Raw genomic sequence first — 20,236 nt, forward strand, 5'->3', positions numbered from 1 at the left:
AGAAATGTATTCTCAGGGACCAGAGTGCTCAGCCCCAAATGGGACATAAACATCAAACCTCTCCCCTCTGGTCTTGGTCTGGTCTTGGTCTTCTTCAAGGAAGAGGGGGCAGAGAGATCATAAGAGCCACACACGGTTGCTGACCTCAAGGAAACAGAGTTTTCCAGACACAACACGGTATTACACATAGAACCCACAGCAGTTATAAAAGCGTGCACAGAGCTATCTGCATAAGCTCAAGCAGACAGACATCCCTGCACGGAGGGAGGAGGGTAGCCAAGCTGAGGAGCTGCCGGGAGAGAGACAATCAGTTTTCTTTAATGACAGAACTCTTGGTAGATCAACCAGATGCCAGGGCAGGCCACACACCCAATACACACTGGACTGGATGGGGACAGCACTCAAAGTTGGATGGTTGGGAGGGGAGGATGTGGATGGTAGATGTGGGAGGAGATGGGGCAGGGGTGAATATGGTCAAAATACATTGTATGAAATTCTCAAAGAATTAATAAAAATATTACTTAAGGAAGAAATACATTCTGCAAACCACCTACCTATGAATTTGGAGCATCCTAGGGGTACAGACAATTACATACCTCAGTAACAGGATTGAGTTGACATTTGTACATATACAAAGACCTCTCCCTGTGATGTTGGGGCACATGCAGTAAGTCCGAATCGGAGACGTATTTCTGACAGTGTTTGCCTGTCCAATGTTGTCTTACCTACAACATCAGAAGAATTCAGTTGAATTCAGCTTGGCGGGCCACTGACATGGCTGGGTTAGGTAAAGGATCTGCAGCCCAAGGCTGAAGACCCTAGTTTTATCACTTGGGACCTCGGTGAAAATGGAGGAATGACTCCCCAAGTTGCTTCCTGAACCCCCCCCACACACACCGTGGCACACGGAATGTGGACATGCATATATCACACATCCCCATACAGGCTTCCACACAAAAGATTCAGAATAACGTCAGGGAACAGTGACCCAGGGCAGGTGCCATCCTGGCCATGCTACTGCTGTCAAATTCAGATGCCAAGAACATACAATGATGGGCTGGGTAGAATCACCTTCCTGGGGACCCTGTCCTCTTCTGAAAGCAGGATAACAGTAATTCTCAAGAAGTCTAGAAGTTTCTGTGAGGAAGTGGGTCCTCTCTTTCCTAGCCCCCCAACTTGTTCAGAATGAGGCCTTTGGTGTCCATTTTGTCTCTCATTTGCCTGAAGGTGAATTCTCAACTTACTAGTTCCAAGGTGTGTGGGGCAACTCTGCCTTTTGTAATTTAAACCCTGAATTCTCTGTTCCCTTGAGAAAGAAAGATCCTCGGCTACTTTTCCAGATCAGAAGAGAAAAATCAGTAAATTTTGTGGATCCCAGTTGAATTCATGTGATCTCTCAATTCAATGTTCAGAGAGTTAGGCTGGTGGGTTTTAAGAAGCTAAAAAAAAAATAAATTAAATTCTTAGTTCTTGTTCCTTGTGTTTGGCCACCAATACCTTCCAATTATAGGTAATAGAATCAAGGAGACCTTGCAACATTGTTACAAATGTCAGAGGCACTGCAGGCAGTCTGTGTTCCAACACAGCAAGGATGGATACCTTAGGTGGCCATATTTGGTACCACACACTCCAGACTGGGCTGTTTGGTCCAGATGGCCAAGCAGGAGGCTTGCCTGTGGCCTATCACGAGGTTTGGCACTTAAGGACGAGCTGGGCAATTACAGCATCTTTTTCAGTAGTCCAACCGGGAAAATACCAAGGCATGGTGGGCAGTCAGATTACTGCTGAGAGATCCGGAGGCTGATAGGCTCTGGGAGAGGCCTTCCTGTGTAAGAGACTGGACATGACAGACAGGTCAGCAGAAGTGGACATAGGGAGAAAAGACCTGAGAGGAAGTAGAGAAGCCAGCCAGAAGCAAGGGAATAGAAGAGGGGACCTGGCACACGCAGGAACTAGACTAGACTTACTGGTCTAGTAAGATGAGTTCCAAAGGGCCTCCATTTTTCCCTGAGAGGAAGCCTGTGCCTGCACATCCTGTGGCCTGGCCCACTGGGCTTTCCAGAACTCTGGCTGACATTCTTACTTTGTGAGACCTTTGTTTGTAGATGAGCTGTGAGAAGCCTGGCAAGCAGCTAGGCACAGCAGGGCCACACAGCAGAGGTCTGAATCTCAGCACCCTGATGTCTAGCTTCCCTGCCTCCTGGCTGGTCAAGGGATCTTGGGATGCTGCTGGCAGCCTTAGCTGACCCTTACTGTCCCGGACTTTAAGGGGCTCAGAGGAGCAGCCTCAGCTATGGTTTCTCTACCGCTACCGCGCTGCACTTCTTTTCCTTTTTAAAGTTAATAGCAGAAACCAAAGGTCATATAGACTTTGCTATTTCTCCACTTGCCCCTCTGCGCCTGTCTTCCTCCCAAAGCCCTGTGTGCTCTGACTGAGCCTCATTTGTTGTCCTGGAACCCTGTCATGGAGGGATGAAAGGAATTCAGTCTGTGCTGCAGTCATTTCCTTAGGGCTCTGAAAACCTCCCCTCCCCACCCCACCCCGCTTTCTCCTAATTAGCAGCCTCAGCTTCCTCCCTTAGCAAACTTCAGCATGGACCTCCTTTCCTGCATCAGAAGGAATTATCATTCCCTAGATTAAGGTTTCAATCCAATCACTCCTTCCCTAATGCACGCGCACCCTAGCAAATCATCAAGGGCCCATCTTTCTCCATCTTCTTGTGTGCGTCCGTGTGTGCGTGCGCATGTGTGTGTGTGCACGCACCCACGCATGAGTGCGTGCTTAAATCATTTGAACCCTCTGGTTCTCAGCCCTGGAAGTCTGAAGCGTCTGCTTGTACAGACTTCTCAGGCTGTTTTGCTCAACTTTGGGCTATTATTCGACCTCAAATTGCCTTCCTTCCCTTATACTTTCTTATCTTTTTTTATTGTCTTCCCAAACTACACAACAGTGGCTTCTGGCTTCATTCCTTACTTTTCAGACAAAATAGGTAAAACTCAAGTCCCCCCTTATCTTCCTTCACCTTAAATCACCTCAGGGAAAACTGCCAGTTAACACTAGCACAAGCCAGTTGAGGAGAGCAGGACAGGTAATCTGAAGAGAGCCAAAATGAAGCTGACACAATCAGCCAGATAAAGGGGCAATCCGCCAGTCGGGAAGATTACTGCAAACTACATGCTGACGAAAGGGTTAATATGAGACTAGAGGAAGAATTTCTACAAGTCAAGAATACAAAGGGCAAGCTAACTGAAAACCTTATTGTGTTTTATGTATTTCCTTGGGCATCTGAGGGAGGTCCACACACACGCTTAGAACATGTGAAGAAGTCAGAGGACAGCTTGCAGAAGCTGGTTCTCCCCTTCCATCATGTGGGTTCTGCGGACTGAACTCAGGTCATCAGGCTTGGCAACGGGGCCTTTACCTACTGAATAATCTCACTGACCCAAAGCAACTTGGTTTTTAAAAGGGCAGAGAACCCAAGAAGATGTACCATGGTCACACTCAAGCTGCCATTCCTTAGCCACCTTCAATGAAGACCACAATGAGATACCGTGTCACTTCCAGCAAGACGGTCACCATCCTACTCCATCACTGAGCTATATATCCTCAGCCCTCTTCTTCCGGTGTGTGTGTGTGTGTGTGTGTGCGCGCGCGCATGTATGTCTGGAAGCCAGAATTGAAGTTCGGTGTTGTCCTTGATTGCTTATTCTTAACACAGGATCTCTCAATGAACCCGGATCTCATAGTTTCAGCTAGCCTGGCTGGTCAACAACCCCTGGATTCTGTTGTCTCTGTTCCCTATGCCCTGACATCATGCCTGACTTTTGTGTGGGTGCCAGGGACCAGAACTCAGATCATCATGCTTACAGAGCAAACCCTTTTCCCCCTGAGCCATCTCAGTAAGCAGACAAGGCTGGTCTCGAACTCATTCTGTAGTTCAGGCTGGCCTTAAAATTGTGACCTGCCTACGTCAACCACCTGAGTAGCTGGGATTACAGGCTTTCATACAGGCCTGGCTAGAATGATGACGATCAAATGAAGGGAACACAGTATTAACAAAGACATGAGAACACTGGAACACTTGTCTCTGTTATAGGAACATAAAATGGTGTGGCTTCTACAAAAGTTGAATGGCAGTTCCTTTACAGCCTGGAAATAGATTTACCCATATAACCTGGCAAGTTTACTTCTGGGTACATACTTGAAATAAAAGCAGGGAGTCAAACAGGCATGCCCTTGATTGTGGCCACAATGCCAACAACACTTCAAAGGTGGGAGTAATGGAAGTGTCCATCTACAGAGGAGCAGATGGGCAAAAAGTGGGAAACTTCATGCAGTGTGCGGGACAACCTATAATCCCAGGGCTGGGAAGGCAAGAACAAGCAGATTACTGAAACTTGCTAGCCATCCTAGACTATTCAGTGAGCAAAATTCATTGTGGGACCCTGGATCAAAACAAGGCAGACAACACATGACAAACAACACCCAAGGCTGCCATCTGATTGTCATGTGTACTACACACACACACACACACACACACACACACACACACACTCCCATTAATGGGAATCCTTGTACATGCCAGATAAGCATTCTACCACTGCCACTGAGCTACATCCCCAGCCACAATGGTTCCACTCGGAGGTACCTAGAGAGCTCAGATTTATAAAGATGTGGAGTAGAGCATTGGCCTCCAGGATCCGCTGGAGGAGGAGTGAGTCTGTTTCATGGGTGCTAGGCTTTGGTTTTGCAATACAAAAAGGGTTAGGTATGACTAGTCCTGTAACAATGAGAATGTCTTAGAGCTACTGAATTGTACACTGAAAGGATGAGAGGGCAGACTGAACGTTATTCTTAAGTACTCTATGACAATGGCTTTAGTTTATATATCCTATAGGTGTATATGACTTGTGTGGGAGTGTGTGTGTGTGTGTGTGTGTGTGTGAGAGAGAGAGAGAGAGAGAGAGAGAGAGAGAGAGAGAGAGAGAGAGAGATAAGCTACTGCATATACATGTGGAGGTCATAAGACAACTGTTTTGAGGCAGGGTTGTTTTCCAGTATGTATGCCAGGCTAGCTACCCTGCAAGCTTTGGGGATTTTCTGTCGCGACCTCCTGACTCACCATGGGAGTACTGGGGTGCTACCTCCTTCTGCTTTATGTGGGCAGCTTCTGGGGACTTAACATGAAACAAGCCCTTTGCCTGCTGAGTCATCTCGACAGTGCTCCTTTTTTAAGGACTCCTGTTGTATGTCTTGATTTCTTCAAGAGTGCTTGGTGCTTGCTCGGCACTGCTACAGCATGCAGGCCCCATTTGGAGCGCTTCCTTATGTTCAGGTGGTCGATCCTGCCTCTTTCTCCACTTTCTGTAAGGCTGACATTTTAGACCTTGAAGTTAGTGAGCCCCTGGGAGGCAAAGTGAGGAGGATTCTCAAAACTAGCTCCAGATCCAGTCAGAACTGTATCTAAGTCCCAACCAAGAGCTCTGTGGGTGGGGATGGCGCTCCCTAAGCTGGTGAAGCAGAGAAGCTCCTCAGGGCTCCAGGCCAAGAACCCACCCACTAAAGAATCCCAACTGTCCTGTCTTCCTCCCACACCCATCCTGCCCCAGGGATAGGACCAGCTGGAAGCAACAAAGAGAACAGGAGCTGAAAGCCCGAGCCCAGAGCTTCATCTAGAGGTCACCTCTGCCTCCAAGCAGGGGGAAGGTGGAGACTTGGGAGAGGCAGGGTCAAGGTAACAAAACTCACTGGGCGCTGCCAGAAACCAGTCAGGCAGCCTGTGCCCCACTCACCATCCCTACTTTGGCCTGCACTGGCTTCCTTGGAGGATGTCTGAGAATAGGGCAGGCTTTTTGGTCTGATTACCCTCAGGACACAGACCAAGGAACCTTCCAATGACTTGTAGCTTGGGCTGTGAGCTATCTTTGAGACCAGTGATTTGATCTCCCCACACCCGCACACTCCAAGGTCTTAAAAATACCAAGCTGACTGAGGAGGTCATGAATGCTTCCTGTCAGAACTGGGCAATTGTGGATCTAGTCTAGAGGAAAAGGGGGGGTGGGGGCTCATGGGAGCTGCCCATGCCAAGAATAGCCTCTAAAAGATCATCTGCCATCTCTAGACCACTCTGGGCAGCCCTAAGCGAGAAGGAAGGTCTCACACAGGACACCTGAAGGGGGTTTGTATTTGATGTTTAGTTTCTTTGTTTTGTTTTCAGATGAGATAGGGTGGGTCTCTCAAGTAGCCCAGTCTCCAACTCTCTGCAGCCAAGGATAACTTGGAACTCCTTGATCCTCCTGCCTCTATCGCCCATGTGTACAGGTGTGGACAGTTCACTGTTTATGCAGCACTGGGGATTGAACCCAGGGCTGTGTGCATGCAGGCAAGCACTCTACCAACTGAGCCCCAGCCTCAGCGCTGACATTTGGGATTTTTTTTCCATTTAATATTGAGCAAGGCTCTATAAACTCATATTTAACTCAGACTCTTCTCTGTAGAGGGGAAGCCTAAGTAAATGCTTTCTGAGTGAAAAGCCCCCTCCTATCATTATATATACATATTCATGGTAGAAAATAAATTAGGAAAATATAACAGAAAAATCAAGCACTCCAAGTCCTAACTTTCAGATTCAATGCTTAGCACTATGTTCCAGACTTTGTTAAATGCATGTGTTTTTACATGGATCACAGGTAATTACATACATCTTCTGAAAAACATAAGTAATATACTACAGAAATCAGTCTCCACAAGTATATAAAGCTATATTTTAAGTGTGTTATAAATCTTATTATGATAAGCCATCATTTATTTAACTAGTCCCATCCTTTTTAAAAAAATATTTATTTATTTATTTAATATGTACACAATATTTTGTGTGTGCCTGAAGGCCAGAAGAGGGCACCAGACCTCATTACAGATGGTTGTGAGTCACCATGTGGTTGCTGGGAATTGAACTCAGGACCTTTGAAAGAGCAGGCAATGCCCTTAACCGCTGAGCCATCTCTCCAGCCCCCACTCCCATCCTTTTTTAAGATTTTATTTTTAACTTCTGCGTATGTGTGTCTGAATCTGTGAATGTGAATGCAATGCCCAGGGAGGCCAGCAGAGAGCGTCAGATCCCTTGGTCCTCTGTTGGAGCAACAAGTGTGCTTAATTGCTAAGTCATCTTTCCAGTCCCATCTAGACCCTGTCTCAAAAACAAACAAACAAACTCCAAACAGGGAATAACAACAACAAAAACCCACAGTGGGCTTTCCAGTATAAGTTCTTCTAGGATGGAGTGATATTGCCATCTACACAACTCACACCAGAATAAATTCCTCAAGCTGGCCGTGGTGGTGAACACCCGTGACCCTAGCACAGCCAGGAGGAGCAGAAGGTCAAGGTCACCCTCAGCTATAGGGCAAACTCAAAGCTAACCTAGGCTACAAGAGACCCCGTCTCAAAACAACAAAAGAATAAATTCCTAAATCCTAAATTTACAATGGTTGCATCAGAAACTTTTTTTGCAATCAATTATTTTGATTGATCAATGGACACAAGTTCCCTCAAGATGGCAGACCTGTGAGGCAGTGCTTGTGGCCGTGCTGAGCCGAATCAGACACAGATCCCCACTAAAGCGAGTTCCAAAATAAAACTCCTTAAGCCTCTCCTTTGTGAGCTCGGCAATAACTCATGACATTTAAAAAGCATACAGTTTTGTTTTGACTTTGGGAGTCTGCTAATCAAAGGCCCACGTGGCAGATGCAGATGTGCTGGGAAGGACACTCGCCACACAATTCTTTAGGCTTAACTGCCCACCTTCTTAGAGCTATCCGTCTTCAAACTTCCATCCTTCCGCCCTCATTGCCCCTTGCCTGCTTTCGCCCCCCCCCATCTCCCTTTCTCATCTGTTATTGTTTGAGCATGCGTGGCGTTCAGGAGTGTGGGCGGAAGCGCACGTGAAGGGTAGAGAACAATTTTTGGCAGTCGGCTCTCTCTTTCTACTTGTCTTCTCAACATCCTGGACTCCAGGGAAGGAACTCACCGCGTTTACTCAGCGAACACTTTTATGCACCGGTCTGGGAAACCTGGGCTCATCCTCCGGGCCTCCGCATCTAGAGAAGATGGGCATACAGTCTGTTTTCTCTCTCTCCTTCAGCGTGGCCTCAAACATCCCATGCTGGCCTTGAACTTGCTATGCAGCTAAGGATAACTTTGAACTGATCCTCCTGCCTCTACCTCCTGAGTGCTGGATTACAGGATGTACCACACCACACGTGGTTTTTGCTGAGGATCAAACCCAGGGTTTCCTGCCAGGGGATACAAACACTCTCTGCCCACTGAGCTGCAGCCCCACCTCTAACCCCCCCCCCTTTGTTCCTCTTTCCCGTCAGGCCTCTTCCCTCCTGGAGGAGTAGGGGCCTTGCACAGGATGACCTTGTGGAGTTGGCAAAAGTTTCAGTTGCACACAAGTGTCTGCAGTAAACTCTTGAGTGTGGAGTATTTGTGATTTCGGTTCTGGGGAAATGGGATTGTTTTTAAACTCCCTGACTCATCCTTCTCTTTAACTTAGTTCCTGTAAATGAGGCACTCTGTTTTTTTTTTTTTTTTGTTTTTTTGTTTTTTTTGGGCAGGGATGGTGTCACACAGCATCTCCTTCAGAGTGGCTGTCTGGGCCAGGGATCATCTGAACAGGGCCCCTTACACACATGAACTCAAGCAAGATGCCGGCTGGCTGGCTGGCTCAGCGTTCTTCAGAATTGCTGGAACAGCCCTAATGGCCGCTTCGAATTAATAATACGAAACACATGCTCCATCTGCCTGCGAACGGTGACAAAGTCCTTCGTGTTCAGCATGGTCACAATCATTCTACAGATGAAAATCTTTCTAAAACTCATCACCCGTGCTGTTCAATCATCTTCACCAAGCAGGAAGATTCCCCCCCCCCCATCATCCCACTTAGGAGCTCGCTGCCAAAGCAGTCAGTTCAGCATGGCACCATGCCGTTGAAAAGGGGGCAGAGAGTAGAAACAATTCACCCAACTTTCTGTTCCCAATAAGGCAGGCAGAGATCAGTGCCAGTGGCCAATGCAGAAGGCCCTATGCCTTTCTGTGGGGATCCTGGGAGCTAGGCATGACTCCTGTGGGCTTCAGGGACCAAATCAATCAGTTACAAGGCTGCTTCTTTAAGAAAAAAAAAAATAAGTTGAAAAAGGACTGTTATCAGCAAAATGCTAAATCTCTCTCTTTTTTCTTTTTCTTTCTGGCTGGAAACAGATATTTCTTTGATATCTGAAATAAAAGAAGAATTACTGACTGTTCATGTTAATGCTGAATTTTACTACTGTCATATTTCAAAATGAAATTATTCTAACATTTATACTTCAAATTAAGATCTGGGGATAATATATATTGTAGTCCATAGAATGTCTTAGGTTCAGATGATGCAAAGGTCAGTCCCCCCTGAGAATAAAAACTGGCTAATGCTCCCCTGTCCCCTCCGAATAAATCTAAGCAGCAATGACATCAGGGAGGGCTGGCTGTCTGGTTCTCACGGCACAGCTGGGGACGGGCACTGACAGGGCATGGCGATGCTGCTGAATGTTGAAGCGGCTGGCGTGGCTGAAACGCAGGGCTGAAAATGCAGCTTTCTCCCACCGCTTGCAGAAATGAAAGCCTCTGGAGATGGCTGGCATTTGGCAGGTGAATCGTTCCCTCCTTCCTCTGCCATGCTCTCAAGCTTCCCACTCCATCATTGTTCTTAGATACACAATGTCTTTGGCGCACTCCCGGTTCTGCCTTCTAAGGATGAAGTTCTGGATGCTGACTTACTGTCCTCCGCAAGTTCCATCATCAAGGTGTTGTGCAGGGAGGAGACAAAAAGTAGCTACGCCAGCCTGCTTGGGACCAGTCATTCCTGCCCGTCCACAGTGCGTGACACTACACAGCTTGCCTTCCACGCACAAAGAACACTGGCCCCTCTCTCTGGGGTGTGACTTCTTGTTTTGGAGAGAGCACATCTCCACCCAGAAGCCTTCATGCCGTTAAATTTTTACAAATTTCTCCAGGTCCAATCATTAGACATCATTAACATCGTCCACACAGGTCAGCCACAATCCACAGATTCTTCACCACCCAGGTGCTACATAGCAAACTGACAAAGGACCCAATTCTCCCTCTCCCCAATTTTTAAGCGATGCTGGGGATTGAACCCAGGGCCTTGCGCATGCTAGACAAGTGCACTACCATTGAGCCACATCACTAGCTGTCCAAATTCTATTTATAATATTACTTTTCATAATTCCTTTTACCTCTTATGAAAATAAGACCAAATGTTTGCAAGGATTCTTTGGACTGTATTTTCACTTTCCAAACACAAACTTAAGGAATCAAGAAAGGAATTCTCAGCAGCCACAAGAATGCCTTTCTCCCTTTGCCAAACCAGAGCCTGATATCCAGATAAACAGGATGCAAAAAAATAAAATAAGAAATCTCCAAATGCTTTCTGATACAGTCTCTTGCTTGACCTTATACTTCCTTAATTCTCACCTCTTTTTCTTCTTATGTCTTTCGGTTTGTTTATTTTGGCAGCACTGGGAACTGAACCCAGGATTTCATGTATTGGTGGTAAGCTCTCTACCACTGAGTTACAATTTCTTTGTTTAAAAAACCTTAACGTTCATATTTTAATTGTAGTCTCACAGCCTTAAATGTCTCCAGCAATGCTAGAAGAAAAAAAAAATGGAAGTATTATTTAATATTAACTTGGAGCAAAGAGGAAGACTTTGGGGGCCACTACAAATAAAACTTTCACATTAAACCACTTGGGCAGCTCCGGATCTGCATGAAAAGCAACAAACTAATTACGTTGAATCTTTGACCGGGGAGGTGGGCTATCGGAAAATGTAAGTAACTCCTGCCTGGCACCTCTAGCTACTTTTGTTTTAATTTAGGAACCGGAATGTAATTATCTCTTATTTACTACAGTCACAAACACTGCCAAAGGGAAAATAAACCATTCCTTTTGGGATGAAGTTGCTGACAAAGGTTTGACAAAGAAAAATAATTAATAGCTCCACGCTGGCACAGAGCTGAGGTTCCGCTAAGTGGGCGTGCCAGGCACGGCCACCACTCAGCTCTCAGTTCCTGGGCCCAGGGCAGGGAGTGTGCCTGATTCTGGGCTTTGCAGAGGCTTTAGACTGTTGGGGGTGGGGTGAGGGTGGCAGGAGGCCAGGAGGTTTTGAACGCTCTCCTTAGGTCACCGTCCTGTGCAGACTTGATCCATGCTATGATTATAACCTTCTTGTTTTCCACAGCTGCCCAGCAGGGACTAATGCCTTTCAATTGGGGCCAATGGACTCCAGTTTGTTGCTGGACTCTTCTGTTGAGAATCCCATGCCGAAAGGCAGCCTCTGGGACAAGGAAGTGAAGGTGTCAGTGTCCTAGAGCCTGGGTGACATCTCATTGTAACCACACTGTCCCTAAGGGTTCGAACAGGCAAGATAGCAGGGTCTAGTGCAGGCAAAATCACAAAGTCAAACTCTGAAGAGGAAGACACCAAGGGAAGGGGACGTGGTGGCTGCCACACAGGTATGAGGACCTGGGCTCAGACCCCCAATAACCACATAGAAGCAAAGCATAGGGCATGTCTATAACCCCAGCCTAGTGCTAGGGAAGTGGAGGGGGCCCATCACTGCCAGACAGTCTAACTAACTGGTGAGCTCCAGGTTCAGTGAGAAATTGTCACACACACACACAAACACACGCACACACACACACACACATACACACACACACACAAACACACGCACACACACACACATACATACACACACACACAAACACACGCACACACGCACACACACACATACACACACACAAACACACGCACACACACACACATACATACACACACACACACAAATAGTGGGAAATGACTGAGGAAGACATGTGCCACCACATATATACACATGCACACACACCTACACACATGTACATATACAAATACGTAAACATACAGATAGAGTACACATTGACACACACAAAGCTGAAGGTATAGATCAGTGGTACAGCTTTTGCCTACTATGTAGCCCCAGATTTGAGCTCTAACACCTGGGACTGGGGGCACCCTCAGAAGGAAGATTCTGCCTCTTAAATATATACAGGGTCCACTGTGGCTGGCACTTAAAACAAATTACGGAAGCTTTGAACACAGTATCCAATTTCAGCAGACATCCCTTTGCATTTTTGTCTATTGTGGATGCTGGGAAGCTCACGGCCCCAGAAAGGGAAGATACAATTGTACTTTTTTGTTATTATTATTAATGATGGGTTCACCTGTTATGATTATACATTACAACTTCCTATGGCAATCTTTTCTTTCCTGAGGCACGGGGAGGCCTTCCTTACCACTGGCATCCTGACGAGATCTTTTAGGGGTATATAAAGAGTTCAGGTCTCCAAGGCAGGCAGGATCTGACTGTGCCTGAACAAATCACTTCATGTTCCTGGCCTTAGCTTCCTCTCTCTGAACAGCTAAGGATTACGCTGGTCCAGTTCTCCTTATGCCCAAAGGCAAACACACATGGTGTAGGCACCAAATACACAAAAGCCATGGTTACCACTACCATTAATAACATCTATGACGAAAACATAAGAGTAGTCTCCACAGAGAAACATCTAACTCCACCCCTGTTACCACAAATTAACACAGCTATGGTCTCCCCTTCTCCCTGGAGCTCCGGACAGTCGGTGCTCCACTTTCTCAGCGGTGGACTTGGCTTTAGGAAGAGGAGCCCTTGACACTGAAGTGGAAAAAGAAGTCAGGAAGTCTGCACGAAGGTCTTCTGCTTACACACAAAATAAGATCATTTGTCTCTACCAGCGTCATTGCATGGTTCTCTGTAGCTTTTGTCCTCTCTGTAGACCTCTGGGGTAAAGGACGTTTGGGGCCCACACATGTTTGCAGAACAGGCTGGTACATCCTGTCCTTGCTACAGAGCCTGGCACCTCGGTGGCAAAACACACTTCTCTTTTGACACACTTTCTTTCAGGAGTGGCTGGACCAGGGCTGGCTGCAGAAGCCACCCGGCCTTCCCCGCTGGCTGCTGAACTGCCTCCTGGAGCCCCCTGGTGGCCAGTCCCATATTCACACCTTCATTCTCTGGGACAGGGAGAAAAGCCCTCAAAGGATCCACCCAAGGGTGAATCAAGGGAATGCATACACCACTAGGGTACCTTGGTTCTTTGAACAAAGGTAGGGTGCTTCGTTGAGGCTGCCTTGGAGAATGACACCTTTCTCTATGTCTTGGCCACTTCTCAGCCTCTGGTGTCTGCTGTGTAGATCTGAGGCAGAGTAGGAAGCTCTTCAAGAGTTGTCCAGCGTAGAACAGAAAGATTGGAAACAGATGCCCAAGGGAGCCCCGGGGATTGCATCAGTCACCTCAGGGGAACGGGGATGACACAGGGAGGAGGTGAAGAGACACTGGCATCTTTTGCTAGAGATCAGAAGTGAAGCAGGCAGAGAGAATGAACGGCATTTCATGGTGGGAAGTCAACATGCTCCAAGCCAGGACTCGCTGGGGAGAACGCCATGGAGCTGGATGCTCACAGCATACAGGAAGGAGACAAGGCTGGGGGACATGTACAGGGACAGACAGAAAAGGCTCTTGAAAGCCAGGAGACTTGGCCATCACATATCAACATTAACTTTGCTAATCACATGTAGGCTTCATACATGCATTTGATTCCAATTTCACAGATGTTAAGGTTAAAAGAAAGTTTCCGGAGGCCACTCATGACCCCCTGACTTCGAGTTTCTGGGCTCAACTGCAGCCTGACTATGAGAAGATCAGGAGACAAATTCCAGGACAGAAGCCTCCTACAGCACACCTGACCCAACTTCCTGGGAGCTGGAGAGATGACTTCATGGTTAGGAGCACTGGCTGCTCTTCCAGAGGATCCGGGTTTGATTCTCAGCACCCACATCACGTGGCTCACAATTATAAGATCCATCAGAACAAAGAAAAGCCTGAAACCCAGTCCTGTCCAGGGAGACTAAGAGCCCGGGACCACTGTGGGAATGTGGTACCTGGATGGGGTCCTGAAATAGAGAAAGATGGTTCTTAGGTAACAGCTAAGCAAATCTCAAGAAAGTGTGGGGTGTGGCCTCTCGGGAACAGCTGTGCAGTGATACCAGCATGCATCTGCAGGAGGTGAAAGGGTTAAACTCTGCTTTTACCCTACCATTTTTTCTATACACTCAAGAATGCTCCAAAAAAAAAAAAATCAAAGTCAGTTTTTACACTGTTGTCGTTGTTCATCAAATCTCCAAAGGAAAAGAAATGAAGGGGTATTTTACCTACAAAGGAAAACCTCTGAGACGGTCTCTCACTGAACCCAGAGCCGTGTCTCCAAGCTGCACTGGCGTCCGGCAAGCCCCAGTGACACGATGTGAATGTGGATACACACATGCTCACACATGTGGAGGTCAGAGGACAACTCTCTGTAGTCTGTTCTCCCCTTCTACCATGAATCCTGGGGACAGAACTCGGGCCACAGGCTTTCACAATAAGTAAGCACTTTACACAGTGAGCCAGTCATCTTGCCACCGGGCACACGTTCAATCCCAGTACTCGGGAGGCAGAGGCAGGCGGATCGCTGTGAGTTCAAGGCCAGTCTGGTCTATGAAGTGAATCCCAGGACAGCCAGGACTGCTACACAGAGAAACCCTGTCTAGAAATACCAAAAAACTAAACAAAACAACAACAAGAAAAGACATAATGAGCCATCTTGTCGACCCAAGCTTCAATTCCTGCTCCTGTCACCTCCACTTTCGACTGCCTGGGCCAGCTGAGTGCTGGCAGCCTAGGCCGCCATGCTTAGTTGTATATGCAGTGCCTGGGTCAGCACCCAGGGCTTTGTGAGTTCTGGGGTCATGCCATGACGCTCAGTCTTACCCTGGTTTTATTTTACTGCTTGATTTTCACATTTGAAGCTAAGCTGGTTGCAGTGGGGGAACGTCCTTGACCGTGTCCAGGGAAGGAGGGGTACGGTCAGCATTGGGTTTTGGAGTGAGCAATCTGGCAGGCTCAGTGTGAATCACAGACTGGTTGCGGATGCCGGGCCCTGCTGAGATTTGCTGGTGATGCATCCAGAGAAAGGAGGAGAAACAAGCAGAGAGAATCAACTTCCCTAAAAGGAGACAGCAACATGCCTTGGGTAGGACCCCTTGGATCCAGCCACAGCCAATCAAACTGTGTCTGCTGCTGAGCCCCAAATGTGTGCCTGAAACAGGCTGAGCTGGCCCTCTGCAGATGGGCCTGACAGCTACGAAAGGGAAAAGAACAGCAGCTCAGGAGGTGAAGCAGCTGGCTGGGGCCCTGGCCAGGGAAGGGACGGGCTTGGAGGGAGTGTCCTGTGAGCTGGGACAAACTGTGGGGTTTCACACAGAAGGCCTGGAAGCTGAACCTTGAGCCAGGACAGAGCAGAGGGACTTCACATAAAGCCCACATCAGTCTTTGGGCCATTCTATCCCTGATCCTTGGACCATAAACCTCTAGAGGGTCCTGGGGCTGGAAATCCAGTCTTTCTCCCTGAACTCTGTAGCATCCTCTGCCCTCCATGTCCAGTTAAAATCAGGACTCTTAATAGGCTACAGTGTGTCACCTGGAAACCTTTTTACTAGCTGCATCCCTGGAGGCTAGAGACAACTCAGCAAGACCCTTCCAATCACTCCTTCAAAGGCATGGTGCCTTTTCACATAGCCAGGCAAGCAGTCTCTCTAAAGAGATTTCCTTCCTTCCTTCCTTCCTTCCTTCCTTCCTTCCTTCCTTCCTCCCTCCCTCCCTCCCTCCCTCCCTCCCTCCCTCCTTCCCTTCCTTCCTTCCCCTCCCTCCCTCCCTCCCTTCCTTTCTCTTTTGAGACAGGTTTTCACTATGTATCCTATATAGCCTAGAACTCACTATGTACACCAGGCTGGTCTCAGACGCACAGAGACCTATCTACTTCTGCTTTCCCAGTTCTAGGATACTAAACAGGCAGCACTAACACCTGGCAAAAGAGAGACTTAAAATTTCTAGGTCAGAAGTCACACTGGAACGTACAACAGTTGAGGATATTTGGTACAAAATGTTGTTTGTATTCTCCTTGCTGATGCAACCAATTAACGCGTATTTAGCGGCTTGAAACAGCGCACATTTATCATTTCACAACAGTGGAGGTCAGGAGTCACAGTAAGTCTCACGGGCTGGAGTCAAGCGCTCAGCAGGGCCATGTTCTCTCCTGGGAGCTCTGAGGAGAATCCTTGCACCTCCCTTTTCCAGGTGTTAGTGACTTCCGACATTGCTTAGCTCACAGCCCCTCACCTGGTGTCCACAGCTTGTCCTGTCATACCTCCCTGGCCTCTTGTCCCTGGTCACACTTCTCTGGCCTCCTGTCCCTGGTCACACCTCCCTCTAGCTCTCTCCTGGCCCCTCTCTTCCACTTTTCAGGTCCCTTGCCAGTATGCGGGTTCACCTGGATGATTCAGGATTGCTTCTTCATTTTATGGTCAGCTGACTGATTAATGATAAATCTACGTGACTGTTAGTTTCCCTTCATCATAAAAGGTAACACATTTGCAAGCCCTAGGGATTAAAATGTCCCATTGTTTAGTGGACTGCCCTAGCTTCTCATCACCCATGAGAAACAGTTGAAAAAAAATAGAAGATTGAGGCGAGCACAATGGTGCACACCTTTAATCCCAGCACTTGGGAGGCAGAGGCAGGTGGGTCTCTTTGAGTTCAAGGTCAGCCTGATCTACACAGTGAGTTCCAGGACAGCCAGGGTTCTATTGAGATACCCTGTCTAAAAAAGAAAGGAAGGAAGGAAGGAAGGAAGGAAGGAAGGAAGGAAGGAAGGAAGGAAGGAAAGAAAGAAAGAAAGGAAAGGAAAGAAGGAAAGGAAAGGAAAGAAGGAAAGGAAGGGAAAGAAGGAAAGGAAAGGAAAGGAAAGGAAAGGAAAGGAAAGGAAAGGAAAGGAAAGGAAAGGAAAGGAAAGGAAAGGAAAGGAAAGGAAAGGAAAGATTGATCTCATTTTTGGTCTCCCAGTGTAAGGAGCCGTCCAGATATCGCCATTACAATATGGCGCTGGCGGTCCTGCAGCTTGGAGGTAAACAAATCCTTCTTTGGCAGTGCTGGGTGGGGCTGAGCGCCCTTTGCTTGTACATGCGCAATTGAGCCTTGTTCTCTAGCCAATCTCGAAGCCCTGGGCTTCAGCAGAATGGTATTCACCAATCAGGACAGTACCTCCACCCTAGAAAAGCAACTGCAGCTTGGCTTTCGCGCTCTCTCTCGCTTCCTGCTCTCCCTTCAACCAAGAGGCTCCAATAAAGTGTGATCAGAGAAGAATCCTCAACTCGTGGTCGTTGTTGCTTGCTGGTCAAGCAGCGCGCCACATCCCAGATTTCAGCCCATGATAGGAGCTCCATCACTTTGGGACTTGTGTGCGGACAGCAACCTGGCAGCTGCTGACTACATGGCAGGGAGAGAGTGCTAGGGATTAGAGCCCCTTCAGAGGCACATCAGTGACCTACTTCCTCCACTTAGGCCTACTTCCCAATAGACTATTCAGCTATGAACGCAAGAGCAGACTTACACCCTGATGAAGATGGGGCCCTCATAATTCAATCACACCTCAACATCACCATGGCCTGGAGACCAAGCCTTCAGCCAGGAAGCTCTTAAAGGTGTTAATCCTGCGTGCCACCTGCCAGTCTCATCTTTTCAAATAAAAAAGTCACATTTTATCTATTTGCTTATGTGTATGTGTGTGTGTGTTTATGTGTGCGTGTGCGCGTGCAAGCACATGTTTGCCATGGCGTACATGTAGAGTTCAGACGACAAGTTTCAAGAGGCTGGCTGCTCTTTCTCTTCTGCCATGTGGGATCTGAGGGTGGAAGTGAGATTGTCGGTCTTAGTAGCAGGTATCTTTACCCAAGCCAACTTTCTGAGCCCACATCTGACCACTGAAGGGCAGACTGCAGGAGATAACCATTCTGCCTCCAAAACAAAAGGCAACATCTCATCCAGCCTGGGCCACAGAGCTCACACACAGTGATGGATTTAGTCAAGGTCAATGATGTGGACGCCACCGTTAAGATTCGGACTCTCTGCTCACAACACTCTCTGCTCAGACCTTACAACAGCTTTCTTGTGTCCTTGAGAGGAATTCCTAAAAGCTTTTCAGGGATTTAGCCCTGGCTCACCTCTCACTAGTCTCCCTACAACCTCCATGTTGTTGCCTTTTGGTTCCTGGAAATCTTGTGTCTGTGCCTGGAACATTTGGGACATTCGTCCCCAAGATTCTCACAAAACGGTTGTGATTCTTCACCTAGGTCTCAGGTCACATGTTGCAATCCTTAGAGAGGCCTTCTTCAGCCATCTCTGCTGGTCCCCCCTAGTCACCACTAGTGACAGGTCTAATCACGCCTATCTCATCTGTGAGGACAAGAGACCCAGTCTGTCCTGTTTAAAGCTGTATGCCAGACTCCTAAGAAGGGGGCTTGGTATACAGCTGGGGCTCACTAGATGCCTGTGAAAAGAAGAATCACGAAGCATCTGGGAGAGACATGGCCAGCTTTCCAGAGCCGCTCTCTTAAGACGCAGGAACCACGCATGTCTTCTGGATTGTAGAAATCGCATTAGTATTTCTTTGTGTGCATGTGTAGGGCACATAGGTGCTACGGCCCTCACGTGAAGGTCGGAAGACAATTCGCTGGAGTCCGTGCTCTTGTTCCTCCATGTGGGGCCTGGGGAATCAAACTAAGATCATCAGGCTTGGAGACAGGTTTCACCCTCGATGGGACGCCTCACTGGCCCCCTCACTGGCCCCGTGCTTTGACTTCTGTAGCAGAGAATGTGGCCGGCAGATGCAGAGAAGGGATAATGGGTCTGGCTTTGAGTGGTCCTCCATCTGGGAGTGCAGTGGGAGAAACAGAGAGCAGACCCCAGCTCATCATCAAGATCGCTGCGGTCTGCGTGCTCAGCCAGAAGGCTGAGGAAAGGACAGGGTGTGGTCACTGCAAACCAGGAATTCCCAATCAAGTTTGGGAAACCAGTCCAAAACAAGAGCCAATCAGAGGCAGCAGGAGGCCAGAGATGCAGGGTTCACTGCTGTGGCAGGGGGAGCGCAGGACCAGGTGTGCTCAGTGACTGGAAGTGTCACCCCATCACCCCAGCCCTGCGGAGAGGCTCTTCTTAACACTCAGGAGAGCATAACGGAGTGGTGGAGTGGGCACACTGAGCCTCTAGAAGCGGGGAGGCACAAGCTAGAAAGACAATTAGCAGAAGCAGCGAAATGAGTTGTGGGGGTTGAGGGGGGCTCCAGGGAAGAATGCTTCATCTTAAATCATCTTTAAAGGATGGAGAGTTGGGGAGGTGAGATGGTTCAGTGGGCAGTGCAAGTGTGAGGAAGGACCAGAGTTCAATCCCGAGTTAGGGGTGAGGTAGTGTGTTCGTCATGCCAGTACTGGGGAAACAGAGGCAGGCAGATCCCTGGGGATCAACTAGACAGGCAACCTAGAGTACTGGGAAGGCCTCAGGCCCCCATTAGAGACTTTGTCTCAAAAGAACAAGGTGAATGACATCTAAGGTACATCACTCGAGGTTGGCCTCTGACCTCCATACACACATGTGCACATATGTCCATAGACACACAGCCCCTTACCCCCCCCACCACCACACACACATATATAGACACACAAAAGGATGGGCTAGTTTGGGGATGGCAGTACGTACCAGGGATCCAGCACAGGCAGTGAGGGCAGAAGGATTAAGTCTGAGCCAGCCTGGGCTACATACTGAGACCCTGTCTTTAAAAAGGAGTTTGCGTGTGGTTCTTGGGCAGCAGAGAGGTCAGGGATTTAGTGACATGGTTTATCTTCTATAAGCGGAAGGCATATGGATTGGAAGTCGGTAAAATCTATTCCTTATCAAGCAGAGTGTAAAAAAAGACCTCATGCCATCAAATGCCTCTGCACCTTGAAGTCCCACAGAGGCTCCACCTTCCTCTGCCCTCATCCAGGCCCTGAGCGTGACACAGGGGTGACCCAAACCCTGGAGGCTGAGCAGCTGGGGACACCTGGGAGGAGTAAGAAGAGAACCGAAACCGAGCTGAGCCTCCCAGCCTCTTCCACAGACCAAAGGGAAGTGTTTACAGTTTCCTGACCTCAGAGAGCATCCCAGAAAGCTGGCTGGAAGGAATTCTTTATTTATT

General features: G+C 48.1%; 1 protein-coding gene across 1 annotated transcript in view; it reads right to left on the reverse strand.

Moving 5' to 3' along the window:
* The window catches only part of Parva (parvin alpha), a 155,401-nt gene that overhangs the window by 105,524 nt on the left and 29,641 nt on the right, over positions 1 to 20,236 (reverse strand). The window lies entirely within an intron of this gene.

This window comes from Myodes glareolus, chromosome 7 (genome assembly GCF_982192425.1).
Source record: "Myodes glareolus chromosome 7, mMyoGla1.1, whole genome shotgun sequence".
Classification (NCBI taxonomy): Eukaryota; Metazoa; Chordata; class Mammalia; order Rodentia; family Cricetidae; genus Myodes; species Myodes glareolus.